At 37.1% G+C, this 19,007-nt stretch overlaps 1 long non-coding RNA gene across 6 annotated transcripts in view; it reads left to right on the top strand.

Moving 5' to 3' along the window:
* Positions 1–16,017, top strand: part of LOC106628351 (uncharacterized) — a 35,929-nt gene extending 19,912 nt beyond the window's left edge. For 4 of the 6 annotated variants that reach the window (XR_015773821.1, XR_015773822.1, XR_015773823.1 and 1 more), the window contains 3 exons: positions 8,080–8,160; positions 9,480–9,632; positions 9,773–16,017. This is a non-coding gene — a long non-coding RNA (uncharacterized LOC106628351). The remainder of the gene's footprint in view (positions 1–8,079; positions 8,161–9,479; positions 9,633–9,772) is intronic. The other 2 variants (XR_015773824.1, XR_001331705.2) reach the window with 2 other exon arrangements.
* The last annotated feature ends 2,990 nt before the right edge of the window (positions 16,018–19,007 follow it).

Here is a 19,007-nt window from a genome sequence, read left to right as displayed (position 1 = left end):
TTTTTAGACATTAAGAGTGTTCTATGAAGCTTTCTGTTCTTAATGAAATTGTATTTTCTGTCAAAAAACATTTCTTTTCTCAAATTATTTTTAATATTGCCTTACAAAACATAGATTTGTCATGAGAAAAGGTAGCTAAAGTGCATTGCACAGCCCCTTGTTTCCCGTAATGTTCCACTGAATTTCATAGAAATAATCTACTGGAGAACTACTGCTGAAAGTGAATAATTGTGAGACTCTGCCTGCCACGTATCTATCATGATCATCTAAGACAGCTATAGTCCACAGTATTTAAACTGTGGAAAATGGCGTAAAACTACACAACAGCTACAAAAAACAACTAAGATTGATTTTCTAGTACCATTAGGTCTATTACATTCAAGTATGTTAAAAGTGAAAAATAATAATAATTTTTAAAATTACAAATAAAAATCTAACCAAGGCTACAGGGGCATAAAAACCAGCGATGACAGACTACTGTGAGGACAGTTCAAGAGGGATATAATTTATTTGTGAGATTTAAGTATATGTTACTAATACTTTTGTTAAATGGTAAACCTATATTTTGGAGATTTCTGATCATGACATATATCAGAATTTACATTAAGGAGAGATGGCTACTCATAGACTTTGCTGTTTATAAATCATATCTCTTTTATGTAATATACAAACTACTGGAATTATTTAAAGGAGTGCTAATACTGAAAAATGAGTATTGATTAAAAGACAAAAACAATCCCCAAGAAAATTAAGCATTGAAATCAGAAAAAAACATTACATAAAAGAATGAGCAGTGCCCGTAACTTGGAGTGCCACTTCCTAAGGAACACATACAGTAGCAAAATCTATTTTAATTGCATATGGGGACTTTGCCTGGATTATGCCCAGGCACATGACAAACCATTTCCAAGTCCCCTGTTGGGAGTAAAGGACAAAAAGGGCTTTTACTTGGCTTGTTGCCACTTTTCTCAGGAACAATAAGTCAGTCTCTAGTCACAAAACAAGAGTCCCCTGCATCAAGCCAGCGACCCCCAGGGAGGCTCTGGCTGGCAGCAGTTCCAGGCAGCTCCAGCTTCCCAGTGCCCAGTGCTGGGGGCTGCCAGCCCCTCAGCACCAGCTAAACTGGGCTCCCCCTTCATTCCCTCTCTTTACAACTCTTCTTCATCGCTCTGGATCACACTTTTTACTGCATAGCAAAGAGAGGCTATGCATATTATTATTGCATAGCAAAGAGAGGCTGTTTAAGACTCCAAGCCATGAAATATTCTCCTGATTAAGGAGTAGTCACATTCTATATTTCCAAATGGGACGAGTTTCATTGCCTCTGGCAAGAGCAATATGTACAAGCCCACTGCCTCATGAGTAGGCTCAGTAATCAATGGTTAACTGGCCAAATAAAGGACAAAAGCTATCACTGGGGCCCCAGCAAGGGTCATGATAAAAGGATCTGGAAGGTTTCTGATTCCTTAAGAGCCTAGAAGGCACAGAAGTCCTCTGAAAAGTGAGTTGCACAGTCCTTGTAAGACTCAACAAGTGCATTTTGCACATCCCACAGATGTCAGCAAAGGCTGGCCACAAAATCAAGGGGTCTTCTCAGCCTGGCAAAACAGAGACATCTCAGCCACCCAGAAACTCTGTTTTAATGAAAAATACGGGAACAAGATACAGGAAGAGATCATTTGCAGTACACATTTCTTTAATATTTTTTTAGACATCTTTAAAGACAAGGGAAGGATTCCCTTGTCCCTTGTCTTTCCCATTGTGTCATTTGTTACCATGGTACTACCATCAAGATTTAGCCTCGCCTTCTTAATTCTTAATCTGGTGAAGCTCAAAATGACATTCTATTTCCCCAAGAATCACACAATAGTTGAACTAATGCCTGATAAGGAAGGTTCTTTGTGACTTTATTCAACATTTTTTTATGCTTGCACTAGAACCTGTTATTTTCCAGTGAAAATATATTTTTTTTTTGCATGGAACAGAGAATCTTTTCTGTGGATTGGCATTGTAAGTGAGTATTTTTCCATTAATACTTCATAAGTGTTTCAACTAATCTCAGAACAACCATATTTGCTTTTCTTATAGCATAATATCAGTTTTATATCTTTTAAGATTTGTAGTTCTCCATCAGATATAGGAAGATCATCTTACTATAGATACAAAGATAAAAAAAGGAAAATTATTATATGGCTTCTAGATACATCAGAAAAAAAAACATATAACCATCAAAATTCTCATGGTTTTGATTTGCCTATTTTTATAAAAATATGTCAAAATTTCTATATTTAAATACCATTGCACAATGAGAAAAAAACTGAATTGTAACTTTCCCTTAGATTTACATCTGAAATGTTTATATGTAGTTGATTCCCACCTTTCAAAGTTCCTTGAAAATGCAATGTGCATTAGTTAGCACACAATGCACTAATTAGCACAATGAACGATGGCTTGTGTTTGTAATCCTACCTAGAATCCAACTTTGCATTAGTTTCGGGTCAGAAAATATGCTAAATACAGTATTTCCATAACTGCAAGAAACAGATAATAGAAAAGCTGTAGGTTGGATTTCTCTGCTGAAGTTAATAACACACACAACAATATAAGCAATTTAACTCCTTTAGTCAACTTTGATCCCACCATTGTGTTTCATGCCTTCGTTAAAAAGTGACAACAAAAGTTTCAATATCAATAATAAAATGTAAAAATAAAAGTTAAGAATAAAACCAGACATCCAAGTGCTAAGTCTTTAATGGAAAGAAGGATGAGGAACCAAAGGCCCCCACATTTGCACAAAAACTGCTTGGTAAATGGTTTTTCACACAACTTCAGAGTAAACATTCTTTGGCAATGAATTAGTTCCAGGTCTTATGCAGAAATGTTAATGCAACGTATCTCAGATATGTGCATTTAATTGTTTTTGTAATTATATGTCCTAACACTGAAAACAACACCATGCCCAAAAAAATGTGTGCAGTTTTGGGGGGTTACTTTTGAAGAACTTCCTTAAGGTTTTGTTTTCCCAGTTTCTCTGATTTTGTTCTTTAAATGGTATCCAACCCCCAAGGCAACTTTGGTAAAGTCAATGAAATTATACAGGTAGAAAGGACAAAAATGTAGTTGCTGGATTTCAAATAGTGACAACACCAGTCTCATCATTAAGCCTGACACAAGAACCTTTTAATTTAAATGTAATCTCCAAAAGACCAAATTACCAGCAACATGTTCTCATTAATTCCTGTAAGGGATGCTCAAGCTTTGACCCCTTATTGTTCTCCTTATCGAGAAGTGGCTGAGTCATAGTATTAATAAGCCATCACTCATTTAAGTGGTCATTCAGTGCTGGGCGGGGAAAAGATAGGCTCATCCTTTTGAAGTGGGAATGGGCAAGCAAGGCTGCTGTAATAGGCTGTGATTATTTTCACTATGAATGCTCTCCCAGCTTTCAAAAATTAAAAGGAGCACTCATTTTCCTGCTTGAGTATTTCTCACACTGGCAAAAAAAAATGAACCCTTTGAAATGTAAATGATTTAATCTTTGCAAACCCCTGCTTCAGAGGGAGGTACAGCTTCATTTACAAAATGAAGACATTTTAGGAAATGATTATCATTGTAAAATTGAGGTCAGCAGGGAGTCCGAGTTCAAACTCTTAGAATATCAGCAGTGTAACAAGTTTGATCTTCCTTACTGCATTGCTTGCATTTGCTTCTCTGGGTTCCAGCAGAGAGCCATTGTCAGTCGGAACTTGTTCCCACTCATTTCCCCTGGTTAAATAAAATAGTTATGCTTATTACATAGAGTTAGTCAGTCCAATAAAATTTAGGGCAAAACTAAAAATAAAAAAGGGAAGTTGAAATTTATTTTGATTAATGTATACCCTATGTGCATATTCAGCTTGGAACATTTAAAGGCTGACAGCACCGAGGATATATTTTTTAATGCTTAGTTCAGGCAGAAGTGTTGGGCAGTGTTACTATACTGTTCTACCAAGGTTTCAGAAGGAGACCACCCATAATGGTGAGAGAATATTTAATTTAAAATTTAAACATTAAATCCTTAATCTCTCTTCTACAACATCCAAGGAGAATGACAATTATTGTTGCTGGAATTATAGGGCTTTATGGTATCAGTCAGGCTTATTATGAAGTGATGGAGATGATAAATTTGTATAACAAAGTGCAAATGATAACAGCTGCCATATGACAGCAGCCATTATGGAGAGCTTCCCTGCACTGATGGGCATTTCAGCTGGAACCAAGGGAAATCTCAGAAACGAGGACGAATCTGAGGAAAACAGAAAGTGAGAGGTTACGGAATTTTGTTGGACATCTTGAGATATAAGTTCATCATCTTTTAATCAGTGTTGCATACTTATTTTCAGTGGAATTACTTATATTTCTGCCATTCCTGGAGAGCCATTTCTGTCACCCAGCCTGATGCGTTGAAAGGGATAACTAAAATTAGAATGTCAAAATGTCATTTGCCTTACAAAGATCCCTGATGTTACACTCTTGAAGTTACACTTCAGTAGGACAGATGAAATGCTGTTACTGCATGAAAGAAATATACCTATATATTTACAACATGCAAGAGGAAAATACCAAAATAAGCAGAATTCAGCACCTGTCCAATACCTCAAAAAAGGGAGAATGGAAGGCTGCCTGTACTCAAGTTAAAGTGATATATCTTGAAGTAAGTCTGAAAGTTGGGTAGCCAGACTTGCTGGACACTTACCCAAAACAACTATAAGGAGATTTGTCTTTACTTATGACAAAAAGCAAAATATTAGCACTGGTTTTTAACATCTCAAAAACAGAAGAAAAAATGGTTCTAGAAACAAAACTGCACAATTTTTCCAAATGACCACAATGCTGAAAAATGTGTTATAATATCTCAGAAGAGATAAAAGAGAAAGCCTGAACACCATCCAGCACATATCCAGTCTCAGTGCTTACTGGTTTTTCTGGTTCAAGCAGGTGTTTTGTTTGTGTGCACTGGAGTGTGAGGCAGCTGTTCTCTCGAGGTATGAAGGGCTCCATTATGAGCACCATCCTGCTCTCTTTCCAAGGCAACTTTGAAAGCTGGGCAATTGCTGCAGAGGAGAAAGCTCCACACCCTGGCCTTTGGGAGGGACTTAGAGGAACTGTACACCTTACCAGTCATGCAGGTGTAAAATGAAGGAGAGTGATCAGAAACAAACATGAAAAAAGTCATGCACTGTAAATTGAGGTTTCAAAGCATATGGCCAAGCGTGTCTTGCTGACTCCTGGAAACTTTACATGAGTTCTGGATAGCACTGGCCTGAAAGACAGCTGTTCAGCAGAACACTGACTTCTTTCTGCCAGTATTACTCCTTTAACTATTTAAAGGTATTTATGAAGTTTTAGACTTGATGCTTGTTACAGAAGCCAGACTGCAAGAGGTTCTAGAGCTGGATAACTTAAAGTTTAGAATATCTATGTTTTGATGAACTGATACTGTAACAGACAATTAAAAGCTGTTCCAGACTGTAAACTCCCTGGGACAAAGACTACTGCTTTTGCTTGTATAAGAACATCCACACTCAGCATGGTGTGTAAGATATCCCTCAGCTTTCCCCCATCTCACACTCCAGCAGAGGACTCAGGTCACAGGAGGGAGCAGGATTCAATGTAGGCGAATTTTACTGAGCTCGAAGTGAAATCCAGGAAATTCACAAAGATTCTCAGATCAGAATTTTAGGTAGACTGTGACTTTAACCAGAAGATTTCTTATTTTATTATGATTATTGTGAACTCTTTCTTGTTGCCAACAATGCTTAATATTTTGCCTCCCAGTTATTTTTTTCAGAAGGCTCAGATCAAAGGCATGTGCACAAATACTGCATTTACTCAGGGCAAGATGTACCAGTGGAACTGTTTAGATTATGCTTCTTTGGCTCCACATTCTGGGCAACTAATGCAATATTTTACACAGTTATTTTACTTTGGAGAAGTTAAAATCCATTCTGTATGACATCTTCTGAAATCATGAAGCAGAGAGCTTAGCTTGCCTGGGACTCTTTAGGAATGATCTGCCTTGAACTTCTTAACTAATGCTGTGCTTTGTCATTAACTCATTGCTTCTGATGTTTTCACAAACTGCTCCCAAGTAATTTTCTTAATATTCTCTTCAATGACAGATATTTTACACATTAAATCTATTTTTCATGTTAGTCCAATGATCAAGAAGGGTGATGTAATCCACTGGGGGAACATATATTCCAGTTTTCATTCATGCTTTAGAGTATTGTCACAGTCCAGCACAAAGGAATAATCTGATTGTTTCTCATAAAGCAAGAACAAATCATGATTGAAGGATTTCTTCTATTTAAAGCTATGCTTTGCAAAGCCTATTGAACTTGCTAGAAGAGTCATCTCCGATGCCTACACTAACTACACAAAGCTGCTGCACAGTTGCCATTCAAGGGCTAATTTAGCACCAAAAGGCCAATATTGCTTATTTGCAGATTACAAATATCACGAGATATTAATTTATTTATATTTAAATCAGGCTAAAAGATTAAGAGAACTTTCAGTAGATCCATTTACAATTAAAATGAGGGCAAGTTTGAATTACTTTTTTATGATCTGGGTACAGCTGGGGTTTGAAAGAGTTGCCGCCAGAATGATGCCTTTGAAAAAAGTAATGCAAAATTTGTGTAAGTGGGTGAAAGAGCATTAGATTATATCACCTCGCAGGTCAGCTGGAAAATACAATATGTATTCTGATTATGAGAAAACGGAGTGAAAGGCAGAGAACAGGTGCTGGGGATGGCTTTGGGGCGCCGATGGCAGCGCAGGGGCCGCGCTCGCTGCCGCGGCCGGGCCGGGCCGGGCCCCGCTCGGGGCTGTGACCTCCGGGCAAAGATAACTCTTTCATAGCCCTGTTCCACTCTTCCACTTTGTATCCAAGCCCTCCGCTATAAAATGTAAAACCAGCACATAGAGCACACTGCTTTGGAGGTCTGCCACTTGCATTCAGGCAACCATTTGTACTTTTGCAGGCGTAATCAATCTCCTGTTGCTATCAGCAGGGAGTGGGGCTTTGCTGCTTTATGGCTTAAAAGTAGTTTTGTGCAAATTCTGCTTCCCTCCCCCCTCCCTTTAGCTCCACTACTCACAGGATTTCCAGGGACATGGGCTAGAGCTGAGAAAAGAAGCTTGTTTGATTTAAGCACAGAGGGGTTTTTTGTGTGTGTGTTTATATTTTCTCTGCATCTATTAAGGGGTGAGGGGGAGAGACTTCATTTATATGTTAATATTAGCCGGCACCCTGACTAAACTGACAGAACTATTTCATGGGAAGCTGACAAATTTTGTCAGCCAGGCTATCTTTCCACATCTCAATAGTGGCAATAATCTTGATTAGCAAAACAATTGGGGGCCAAAGAAGTCCTGCTGTTCCAAAGACCCTCTTCTCAGGTTACAGTTTGCTAATGTGATGAATCCAGAGAGTCCTTCAAGCTTGAAAAAATTCTCCAAAGCAGCTGAATTTAGGCAAATGAAGGGAACCATTTTGGAGGCTGGACAAAAGGGGTTAATTTGATCGACCATGTCTCCATAGTCTTATAACAATCATTTACTTAACAAGCATATAGAGAGTCATTCCATGGAAACTGGTGGAGTTAACAGAGGAAGTTCGAATAGAATATCTGTTTATCCCAGATGTGTGGGAATTTTAGCCAAAAAACAACACCACATAATTGCTGCCTGTGGTATTGATTCTTGCACAGGAACAACAGCAGAACTAAAGGGCTCTGAGCACGTCAGGAAGGCCTCGGCTGTGAAGCAGCACAAGCTTCCATTTTTATTAACTTGTGCATTGCTAATAAAATAATTAGAAATTAACTCTTTCAGGGAAACTAAATGAATTCAAAAGGTTTGTGCCGTCCTATTTTCAGTGCAATTTAAGGCAACTACTTCTGTTTGCAAAAATAAGCGCTTTTGTAATATTTTTGATGCATATTCATTCATCTCCTTGCTTGTTATTGCATTATTACATAACAAGCCACATTCTGAACTATATTTATGCACTCAAATCTGGTGTATTTCTTCTAGAGCTATCAGGCTGCATTTGCTTCAAGAACAGGACCAAATAGTTTGTAGAACTGTAAGCAGATGGAAATATACTTGGTCCAGGTAAGCATAGATATATAATCACCATATAAAATAGCCCTCTTACTTCTGGGTGCTATCTCCCACCTATTTATGCATGCCATTAATTTATAAATCTGTCGTAAGTCAATCTAAAATTGTGAGATTCTGTTTAACTCTCTGATGAAATTTTTAAGCTTTCATTAAAAATTTTATTGTAAAAGTTACTAACTAAACCTTCCTCTCTTTTTACACTCTTACTCGCTTCTGCCCAGCAACATCTTTGGAATAATTTGTAATTCTGTTACTGAAATAAAAATTGCCATTCATATAATGTTTTGTAAGACTTAAGGATTTGACCTGATGTGTACACACTGGTGAATATTAGTGTAAAGACACATTTTGCCAGACATCAAATGCAGGGTTCTTAAAAACTGCTGAACTTATTTGTCTTTAATGAGTTTCAGAACCAAACCTTACTTACACATTACTCAAATATGAAAAGGGAGAGGAAGAGAAACTCTGGCATTTTTATTTCTTGTTCTTTTGCATATTTATAGTGCTGTGCATACCATCTAGAAGGAGTCCACTCTTTAAAATATGATTAGGAAGATTTTGATATAGTCATTAAACTTTCTCACTTCAAGTTATTTTCTTGGTAACTTAGAATGATGGAAGTCTTTAACTTCATTAACTTTAATGTGAGCAAGTAAATTTTTTTCATTTTCCCTCAAATTTGTGATAGGATGTAAATGGGAACATGTTTTTAGAATTGATTACTTATACACTTGAAGATAAATACATGGATAGAAAGATTTATCCAAAGAGAATTGGTCCACAGTCTTTCATAATGATAACGATTGGGAAAAAAGTATGTGCAGAATTTTTACCCATAGAGAACCTTCAGCATTTGCATTGGCATAGATTAATGCTTATTATAGTTAATTTCTAAGATGGGTATCTGAACTGTAGCATCAGAAATTCCTCACTTTCCTTCAGTGTAATACCTTTAAAGATCAGGTAACACAGATTACTCAGAAAAACTCTGTTTGCTGGCAGGTAAAATTTTGCTCAAATTAAAAAGCTTACCAATAGCATGGCACCCTTGCAGCCAATGAAGCAGAATTACATGGATGTGTGTGCCCCCACAACTGTTTGAAAACTCTGCACAAAGCCTCTATTTTTTCAGCATTCTATGTTTCCAGATGTCCAAAACTGGGTTAATTTTTTAGGAAGCTGAGGTGCTCTGTTTTATACCATCTGTCACACACTATCATAGTGAAAAAGAGAAGGGAAACACGCTATGTGGCTAACATCAAACTATTACATGCTCATTAAGGATCTCATATTTTTTTGTCATATAGATCTCTACCTGTACACAAAAATCCATCCTGTATCTGTCTCATTAAAGGCTGCTTTTAACAACAGCACAGGTTGCAATGACAGTACCTGCAATGACAGAGAAGCTATGCAGCCCTCATGCCATTGAAGCTGATAGGGAACTCAATCCACCTAGGGTAAGTAAGAATTTTTTTAATTTTCCTTTGTTAAATCTTTCAGAACAGTGGACAACACTAATCTAAACAATCTAAATCTGAAGTTTTTATACAAACCAAAGTTTCCTTATGGCCTCAAGTTTGGTTTGTTTCCTTTATAGGTTAAGGTGGTACAAACTATCAAACAGCTCCTAAGACTGAAATTTTTTGTACAACTCGAGTGGATCAAACCTGTGATCCTGACTGTGCACAACTTGGACTCTAGCAGTGTCTCTGAGGGAAATTGTCCCTGGAAGAAGGATTTTGCCCCCCCCAGCCAAGCCATTGGCAGAGACACTGGAATGAGAAGCGCTTAAGGCTGTGTGACTGCACTGAAGTGCTTCCTCTGAGAGTCCTGGACATGGCACAGTGCCTTTGGGTCCACTTTCCCAGCAGCTCCTTGTGAGACAGGATATTTCCTTAGCAATGTTTGTTGGTATTTACACAGTGAGTTCAGACAGTGACTGGCCATAGCTCCTATCAAACCACAATTGTTGAAGTGACAGTTCAGATCCTCTGCCTGATACACTGCCATTGAGAGAGATGGACAGAATTCCCATTAAGGCTTGCTTTAGGCAGGATATCCAACGCTTCTGGCTGTAAAAAGATGGAACAAGCCTGCACACTATACTACTCTGTCTAATATTTCCCATTTTGACATGATCCCCAAAATATCATAAGTGAAGAAGTGACAATAAACATGCTTTGCACAATTTTAAGGAAAAGAGCTTTGGTCTGATTCCAGATATCGTCAGCAGGATGAACACAAAGGACAACATTTAGTTATAGATTAATAATCCAAGTACAAATAGTTCTGAACAAATAGAAAAAACATAAACCCACAATATTAAGCAAACCACAGGACAAAGATCACTCAATTCTCAGAGCTATATTATTTTTAAGTGGGGAGACAAACTATACAGAAGTCATTGAACTCTGTGATGTCAATATCAAGGTGAACCAGCCTGAATGAAACGTGCCACAAAGAGTTATGAAATGTAAAATCCAAGTAAAGCATGTGGAGTTTACATGAGCAGCAGTGAACTCACTGAACCAGAAAATGGACATTTTTTCCAAAAGTTCTCATACTTCTTTAAGCTGGAAAGTATAGTGCAAAGTTATACATCAAATAATCCAGAAAATTTCACAAGAAAACAAATTATCTATTATGTTCTTATGTTACTGTAATATGTTAATGCCACTAGAAACAACTTGAATTATCTAATCCTCTGCTTGCAAGACTTTACCTAAAATAAGTAATTAATTGTTCACTTTTCTATCAGTAGATGAAGAAAGCAAGAGACAGAAATATTTCCTCTGCCAGGAAAACAGCAACACTTTTCTCTGGAGAGACACATTTTGAGCTATTGCATAAACTCCCACTCATACAGTCTGGTTTTGCATTGTGTTTTTCAACTGGTCATCCTGTAGCTCATGCATCATTACCACTGAAGAATTATTATAAGTTAAATGCAGTACAGGCCAGAACTAACATGTAAAACCTGCTCACTCACTCTTCGTTAGAAAACTAGAGATAAATATGAGTTGAGAGTTGAATTTTGCCATGAATTTTGCATTAATACTTGGACAATAATTCTGCTATATCACTATTCTAGAGCACAAACAATTTTCTGTCATTCAGTGATAACAGCAGAATGGTCATCTGTCTATCATTGTAATAAAACCATTTTGTCAGAAAAGGTTGTTAGATACAATGAATTCTAGGCTATCAAATTAACCATTATCTATCCACCCCAGACAACCTTCAGACTGTGTTTCTCCTCTAAAAATTAAAAGATACAACGTAGTAGATCTCAGGTCACTGGCACATGAAAACTTTCCCATTATATCAGGTTTTTTTATAAATAATACTTTCTGAAAATTTACATATTCACACTCCAATATGGATCTTTACAAAATAATCCTTGTTGTGTGAGCAGAAAAATCCCAACACATTAAGACAGATAAACTTATAACATAGAGACAAATAACTTTGTGCTCTGGATTTAAATAGATATATATTCCTTAGTGTTGCAGCTTTCTTCAGATCCTTCCTAAGATCTGTTACCTAGTTATATTTTATGTAGGTGAAGTGTCACAGCAATGGCTATACCCCTAGTGAAAAATAAACTGAAACTTGCACAATTGTGCATTTTCTCTTTCAAAAGAAACTTGGTCACATTTCTAGCTGTTTTTCTTTATGAATGTATTTCATTTTGCCTTATAAATACACTGAAAATAAACTGAAAAATTCCACATGTTTAAATTTTTAGTTCAGTTGCATAAGTCAACATTTATGATAAAACACAGTAGAGAAAAAAGATAATTTTTCATGCTTTGAATTATCACAATTTATACATGAAGATTTCCTGAACAGTCTGAGGTCTGATAACAAGTCTTCCCCATTTGCTCTTAGCTTCAATTCTCAGTATTTGGCTAAATTTGTAGTACTGGGTAAGACACAAAGCAGATTTATTTTCTAAACAGATGATTTCTTCCAATTCTTAATGAGATATGAATAAAACTTTGATCTTCAAGGTGAATCATTCATTAATCATAAACAAAACATGATTAAATCAGAGACACATCAGCACATATTGTAAAACTAAAAGCTTGCACAAGCCTTTTATTTAATATTAACTTCATTATGTTTTTATGTGAATTCTTGGAAGTTGGTTATCCCAGCTTAAAGTTAATATTTCCTTAGGAAAAAACTGTATCATGTGATTATTCTCCATGTAGTTAGGTGGCTTTATACTTGTTAATGGTTAAACTACTTCAGAAATGACACTAAACCAGAGAGGAGTGCAGAGAGTTTCCACTGATTCTGTTGTGTCTTTGAATTACTCTGACAAATAATACAGACCAAAGTACATAATAGGAAGAATGAAGAAAATTAATTCAGAGAAGCATACGCTGCTTTTTGGAACTGCACATAACAGAGAAGAAAAAAAGAGAACTAATTGCTGTTCTCTCAGGATGGTCTATTAGCCAGTCTAGTTCCTGCTCACAATTTAGAGTCATTCTGTAACTAAATCATCTTTCTTTTTTACTGTTTAATCTACTTTTAATAAATTTAGCAATCTACTGAGAAAAATATTTGAGCTGTAACTATTCATGAGAGAGGGAAAGGAGTTTTACCTTTGACAGTTATCTCCATTTTCAGTAATAACTGGTAGGTTTTTTTGCAGGGGGCAGAAAAAAAAAAAAAGAATTAATCAGTAAAGTAAAAGTTTGCATTCTGAGAACAGTAGCTATTGATAGTACCTATCTCCTTCATACCTATTTTACATCCACTTTAAATTTAATAAGCTTCAAGTTCTCACACTTGGAGGATTTCCCTCCCACCAGAACAAGCATAAGGTCTAGAAAAGTATGTGGCAGCTTTGGGAAGAGTTCCCTCATCTACCTGGAAAAACAACACCTGAAATGTGAATACATTAGCAGGAAAACTTCAACTGCCAGAAGCCAGCATCCACCCCCAGGAATGTACTGAATTAACAAACCTGCCATTTGGATAGGAATGTCTTTCCTTTTCTTTATTCTCCGGAGGAGATGGAGTTTAAAATTTTGGAAGGCACATACAGAAAACCACGGAGTGTAATCTCAGCACCTGTATCTCTGTGAGCACTAAACCTTTCAGGAAACCCTGACAGACATACCTTCTAATGAAATATTGTTCATTGATTATTTTTTTTCCCTGCAAGGATATATATGTTATATATAACATACATGCAGCAGAAGGTCTGCACCTGCTATCAATAGGCCATGCATGCAACAAAGAGCCATGGGTTGTGTCTAACTCTGACAGAGACATTGCATCTGTAAGAACTTCAGAGGCTGCAGGAGATGCTGTCAGGCTCAGGAGAAACAAAACATCAGCCTGAGGAAGCACCCAGCACCACAGACTCCTGTTTCAGGAAAGGCATAGAGGGAAATAGAAAATAATGGAATAAATGGGAAAAGCTTCAAGAGGATGGATAATAAAAGCCAGTATAACCAGGTAATTGCTCACTGCTTTCTCACCCAGGTATTGCACACCAAATGTCATGCAGTGGTTAGTTATGCTGTAAGGTGACATCCAGCAGTCACAAAAGCTTCCTCAGCAAGGAAGTTCCCAAATTTAACAAAACCAGTGAGAATACTCAGCTTTGTAAGCAGGCAGGCAGGCTTTAAGGAAACATCTGGGCTAATCACATAGGAAACAGCAGAACTGAAAATCCAAACCAAGAAGGCAATCTGCACTCACAGGAAAGTTTGGTCCCAGGTGACCACAAAAGTGTTGAGAGCATCATGTCCTTACTTTCAAAGGTCTCTAAGTACTGCTCCAGTGGAACACATGGGTGGAACTGGAAAGGGAAAAAGCCCCAAACCCCAAAATTCAGTGTCACCTTGTGTCACAAAATCCATGCCCATGTTTTCTACATTTACCTGGAGAAGTGATACAAGCCCTGGAGGGCTGCTACTGTGCCTTTTCCCGTCTTATCCCTCAACCTCCATCCGTTAATAATGATCTACGTAATCCACGTGTCATGTGATATAGTCATCAAAAAGTGATGTACCTGCACATAACACATACAAAACAATATGAGAAGATATTTTTAAGAAGAAGAGAGAACCTTAAACATTAATAAGTAGCAAATCTGTGAAATCAAAGCATTTTCCTCCTTTTTTTATAATAGCCTTTCATTCTTTTTATGATTTGTCTTTGAAAGCTCTTAAGCTCTTCCTGTGGATGACAGTTGATATTGTTCTTCCATCCTGCTGCAGACAGCACAAGGGAGGGAGGGAAAGGAAAAAAAAACTATTGTACAGCTTTTCGTCTCTGAAACATGATTTTTATAATTAATATATACAACTGAGAAGAGAAAGGTACGTTATAATGAAGTGCAATTAAGAGGTGTTTGTTCCTGTCCCACACATAAGATGACTATAATTTCCTTGGCTGTTTAGAAGTCAACCATTATCATTACATTTCACACATCTTTTCTACTTTTTTTTTTTGCACTTCTGATTTTGTTTATTTTCAATTAAAATCTCCAAATAAACATGCATACATACAGAAAATCTGATATTCAAGTAACATCATCTTTTAATTATATTGTGCAGTGATCATTAAACCTAGTGCTTATACTAACCTTTTTGGATTTAATTTCATAGACATGAATGGATCTGTCAATTTTGCATTGACTTAAATTCATGCAAGGGAGAATAGAATGTGCATTTACACAGACTATACTGCATGTAAACACAGATGTATTATTATAGGAGTAATTTAAAGCTATTCTTTTGGCATATTTGTTTTTAAATTCCCCAAATTCATATCACAGCATAGTTTTCCACTTTAAATTTTGCATTAATATTATTTGCATTAGTGCAATGAGTACCCTTTCAAATCTCACATAGACCCACACAAAGAAGCAATCACTGCCTAGGAGATCTTCCAGAGTGAAGATATTGAGGGGACAAACCATGAAGAACAAGACATATTCTCACTGATGTGATGGTGACATTTTTGTTACCCTTTAAATGCAGCTTCCCTGAGAGGGTTTCTTCCCATTTATGTCCCGGCCCAAGTTGGGACTAGTCCAGCTGAAGCCACAGTAGATCAAAGCTGGAGCCTTGGCTGCCCTAACCCAGCAAAGAGCCCTGCAGGGACTGGGGAAGTTCAGACTGACAGCTGAGTCTGTTTTGAGCTGAACTGCCATTAAACAAGTGCCTTCTTCCCAGTTCAGATTTGTAAAACCTTTAGAAAGTGAGCCCAGAAGGAGCTACAAAGGCCGTTGCTGACAGCCAAACAGATGCAGACAGACAAACTGAAAACTCAAGCCTGATTAAAGCCCCTAGAAACATATGGAAAAATTAACATTAAACACAGTGGGCTCCTGCACAGAGGCAATTTACCTCAACAGGAAGTAGATGTTACTTATCTTCAAATAAGAAAATAATTTTTCTGTTTAGGTATTTCTATTGCTGAAAATATTCTTTGACACTGAAATTACTTGATTTTTTTTTTCCCAGTTTTGCTCATGTGCTGCTATTTCTGCTGAAAATTTTGATAGACATAATTGTATTTCTCTATGTGTACTTGTGCCAATTAAGCTAAATAACTCAATTGTTCTTGCAATGAGTATGAACACATTTACCAGAGCAAATATTTTCTTTGAATTGTTTTTGTATGTTTTTGTTTCTACAGAATGCTTCCTGAGAAAAATAGTCCAGCTTTAGTTGTAACAGAGTATTTCCACTCTATGTAAGACTCTATGTAAAACATGCTGCTGTTGTTTGCTTTTATTTTTTTTTTTTTGTGGCTGTAGTTCTAAAAATAACTGAAGAGATAAATGTATTACATTTTCCATACTGGAAAAATAAACATCGTCCTTTTACCACTTTAATTTACTGGCTTATCTTAATGTTTGTGCATTTTCCCTCTTAATATACTGTTCCAAAAAGTGATCAGACTTATTTGATTGACATGGAGTTGATATAAATTAGGAGATGGATTCCTATACATTACATTCTTCAGAAATATTTATCCACATTATTATCCATTTGCTGTCTGTATTAAGTGCACTGACTTATAGTTGATACTTTCCTGACTTTAATATTGCTTTCTTCAAATATAATATGAATTGATGGGAAGGCATTTTGAATAGTCTGAAATATTTCTTGAAGCTATGCAATAGAATACACTATCAGGTTAACATTATCTGTGATCGATATATTGTTTTGTGCTGTTTCCCCTTTATCTTCTGTTTTATATTAGGAGAAGTCATAAAAACTTGTATTGCAAAAAGCCAACAATTCAATCAACTCTATTCCAGCAGTTAAAAAAAACTTCTGTTTGCCAAAGCACGGAGCATATCCCAGCTGGTAAGATGTGTTAGAGTGACCATACAGATTTCTCACGTGCTTGATGAAAGACAGACTTGGTGGTATTTGTACCTTATTCACTGATTAGAAGCAAGGAGCCAGCCAGAGACACATCTTTCAACAGCTACAGAAGATTAAAAGTAGTATTTTAAATGCGAGGATACAGCACCAGTTGAAAAAGTTTCCAGTCTTGCTAATTTTATCCTTTGGGTTGCATAAAAGTAGTAAAAATAAGAAAAAAAACCCTCCTTCCTATCTTAGCCTCCTTTCTAGACTTCTCTTATTAGTCCTTCCTTCCACCTCCTTTCCCATTTTATTGGGAATCATCTATAAAGCATCTAGAAGCTGTTGAAAAGAAAAAACCTGAAGCTGCATGAACAAACCAGCAGCTGCCCAGTGAAGCTGCATGGAGTCTGTACACAAAACTTCAATTACTAGCTCTGCTGAGTTCAAAGGAATAATTTCTGGGAATAAATGTTCTGGTGTTCAAGCATGGACATAACCTGATCTATATGGAACAGTGGAAAGGGTTTTTCTTCTCCTCTCTCTTGTCCTTTTTGGTAAAATCTCTTTGAATATTTACGTGCTACCAGATTCTTTCCCTACTTCTCACCCAATCCTACTCACTTTAAACCTCCATTATCCTGTTAATCAGCTTTATAACATCTTACCACTTGTACTATAATGACAGAAAATACTGAGAAATCAACATTTCAGGAGGATGAGCAGTGTAAATCATACAATTCCAATGAAATTCATAGCTTGAAGTGTTCCACTGTTATAATTCATGTTGTTCTAAAGGAGGGATTTCACAACACATCTCCACTCCTCCTCCTCCAAGGCAGCCTTTAAATTCAGGCACAGCCCACAGTTCAAGTTTGCTTTGCTCAGAAAGCTCTGAATGCTCCCTGTAGCACAGCAGGAGGCTGCTTTAAGGCAATTGAGATTGGTGGGTGGATAGAGAAGGCATGAGACCACAATTACACCCCATTCCAGTGATATGTCTGGAGCTGCACTGACTCCAGACAAAGAAGCTCAAGTGTATGGGAGCTGATATCTCTTCAAGACAGACCTAAAAATACCTGTCGGGGCTGCAGATTTGAAGCAATTACCAGGAGCAATTCAGAGTTTTCCTGCTGGGAGCTGCAGAATTATTTACAGCAGGCTGTGTGGGGTATCTGGTTGTGAGAGAAGTGATGCACAAATGCGTCTGAAGTGCACTGGAGGGAATCCATCAGCACCAAGACAAGATCAGAAAGTCTGGAATAGGATTTAGAAGTGGACAGGATCTGACCCACTCAGGATACCCAACATGTAAACTCAAAGTAGCTAAACTCTGCCATTTCCATGAAACTAGGAAAAGTTCCTTAAATTCACATACCGGCCTCCTGAGAAGAGAAAAAAACATAGTCATGTCCTAGTCACCATGAAAGGAATTTGCTTTTATGCCCTGGGAGTTATTCTAACTCTTCTGAAACTAAGCATCACTAAGATTAGCTCAACAAATCAAGACAAACAGCAAGTTTCTTAGATGCACGCCACTCATTTCTGATTTTGGCTAAAGCACTAGGTACAAGATTAAGCTGGTATATAAAACAACTGAGTCAAAACAATCTAAACAACTACTGAGTGCCTGAAACTGCTTCCTACTCCCATTTTTTTTTCTAGTGGAAATGTCAAACTCAAGATCTTGGAAAAAATATGAGAGAAAGATTTCTTGAGATACCATCTTTGGCTAAGCACAAATTAAGGACTCAGTCATTTCCCTGAATTGAGAGAGACACCAGTTTCTACCAGGAAAAGGAGTAAACCAGTGTTTGCTGATCCACCAGGTCATAAGACTGAGGGCTCAGTCCTGGAAACGGAAACAAAATCCCATTTGACTTCCCCATATTTATTTTTTCATCAAAATATGGAACATGTTAAACCCCACAAAGACCATCTCAGAGCATATGATATTATTATGTAAGCATGATAGGCACACTGGAACATATGGACATGAGTTTATCAGCTTACTCCTGAAAGGCATAAGTGAAATATTGATTTGAGCACTATTTGAGCTACCCTGATGTTTAGAAATAATTCTGTGTGATTCCTAAATAACAACAAAAAATCTTTTCCATTTTCTGTTTGTGTTGATGCTCAATATAGACTTAACTATTCAACAAAATGTATCCATGTCTCCCAGATCTTACCTTTATTTTCTGAAGGGTGTCTGACTTTTCTATGAGCTACCTTAGAATAAAACTGTGCAGTAACTCAGAGATTAATACACACAGTGAGATGTATTTCACACTAATGCCTGTCTCCCAACTCATTTCTACACCAACCAAATGTCTCTGAAGGCCAATAAGATAATCCCCGAGCTGAGTGCTCATGTGAACACAACTTGATTTTGCAGTTATTTCATTTGAAGTTACTTCTGGCAAATCCTCACACCAATCCTCCTCTCTTCCAGCATTACTAGCACCTGCTGAGCCAGAG

The sequence above is a fragment of the Pseudopodoces humilis genome, chromosome 14 (assembly GCF_049639895.1).
Source record: "Pseudopodoces humilis isolate 2021_Gansu_Grassland_sample_001 chromosome 14, ASM4963989v1, whole genome shotgun sequence".
Lineage (NCBI taxonomy): Eukaryota > Metazoa > Chordata > Aves > Passeriformes > Paridae > Pseudopodoces > Pseudopodoces humilis.
Note: the sequence above shows the minus strand (reverse complement) of the source record. Positions and strands in the feature narration are given on the sequence as shown.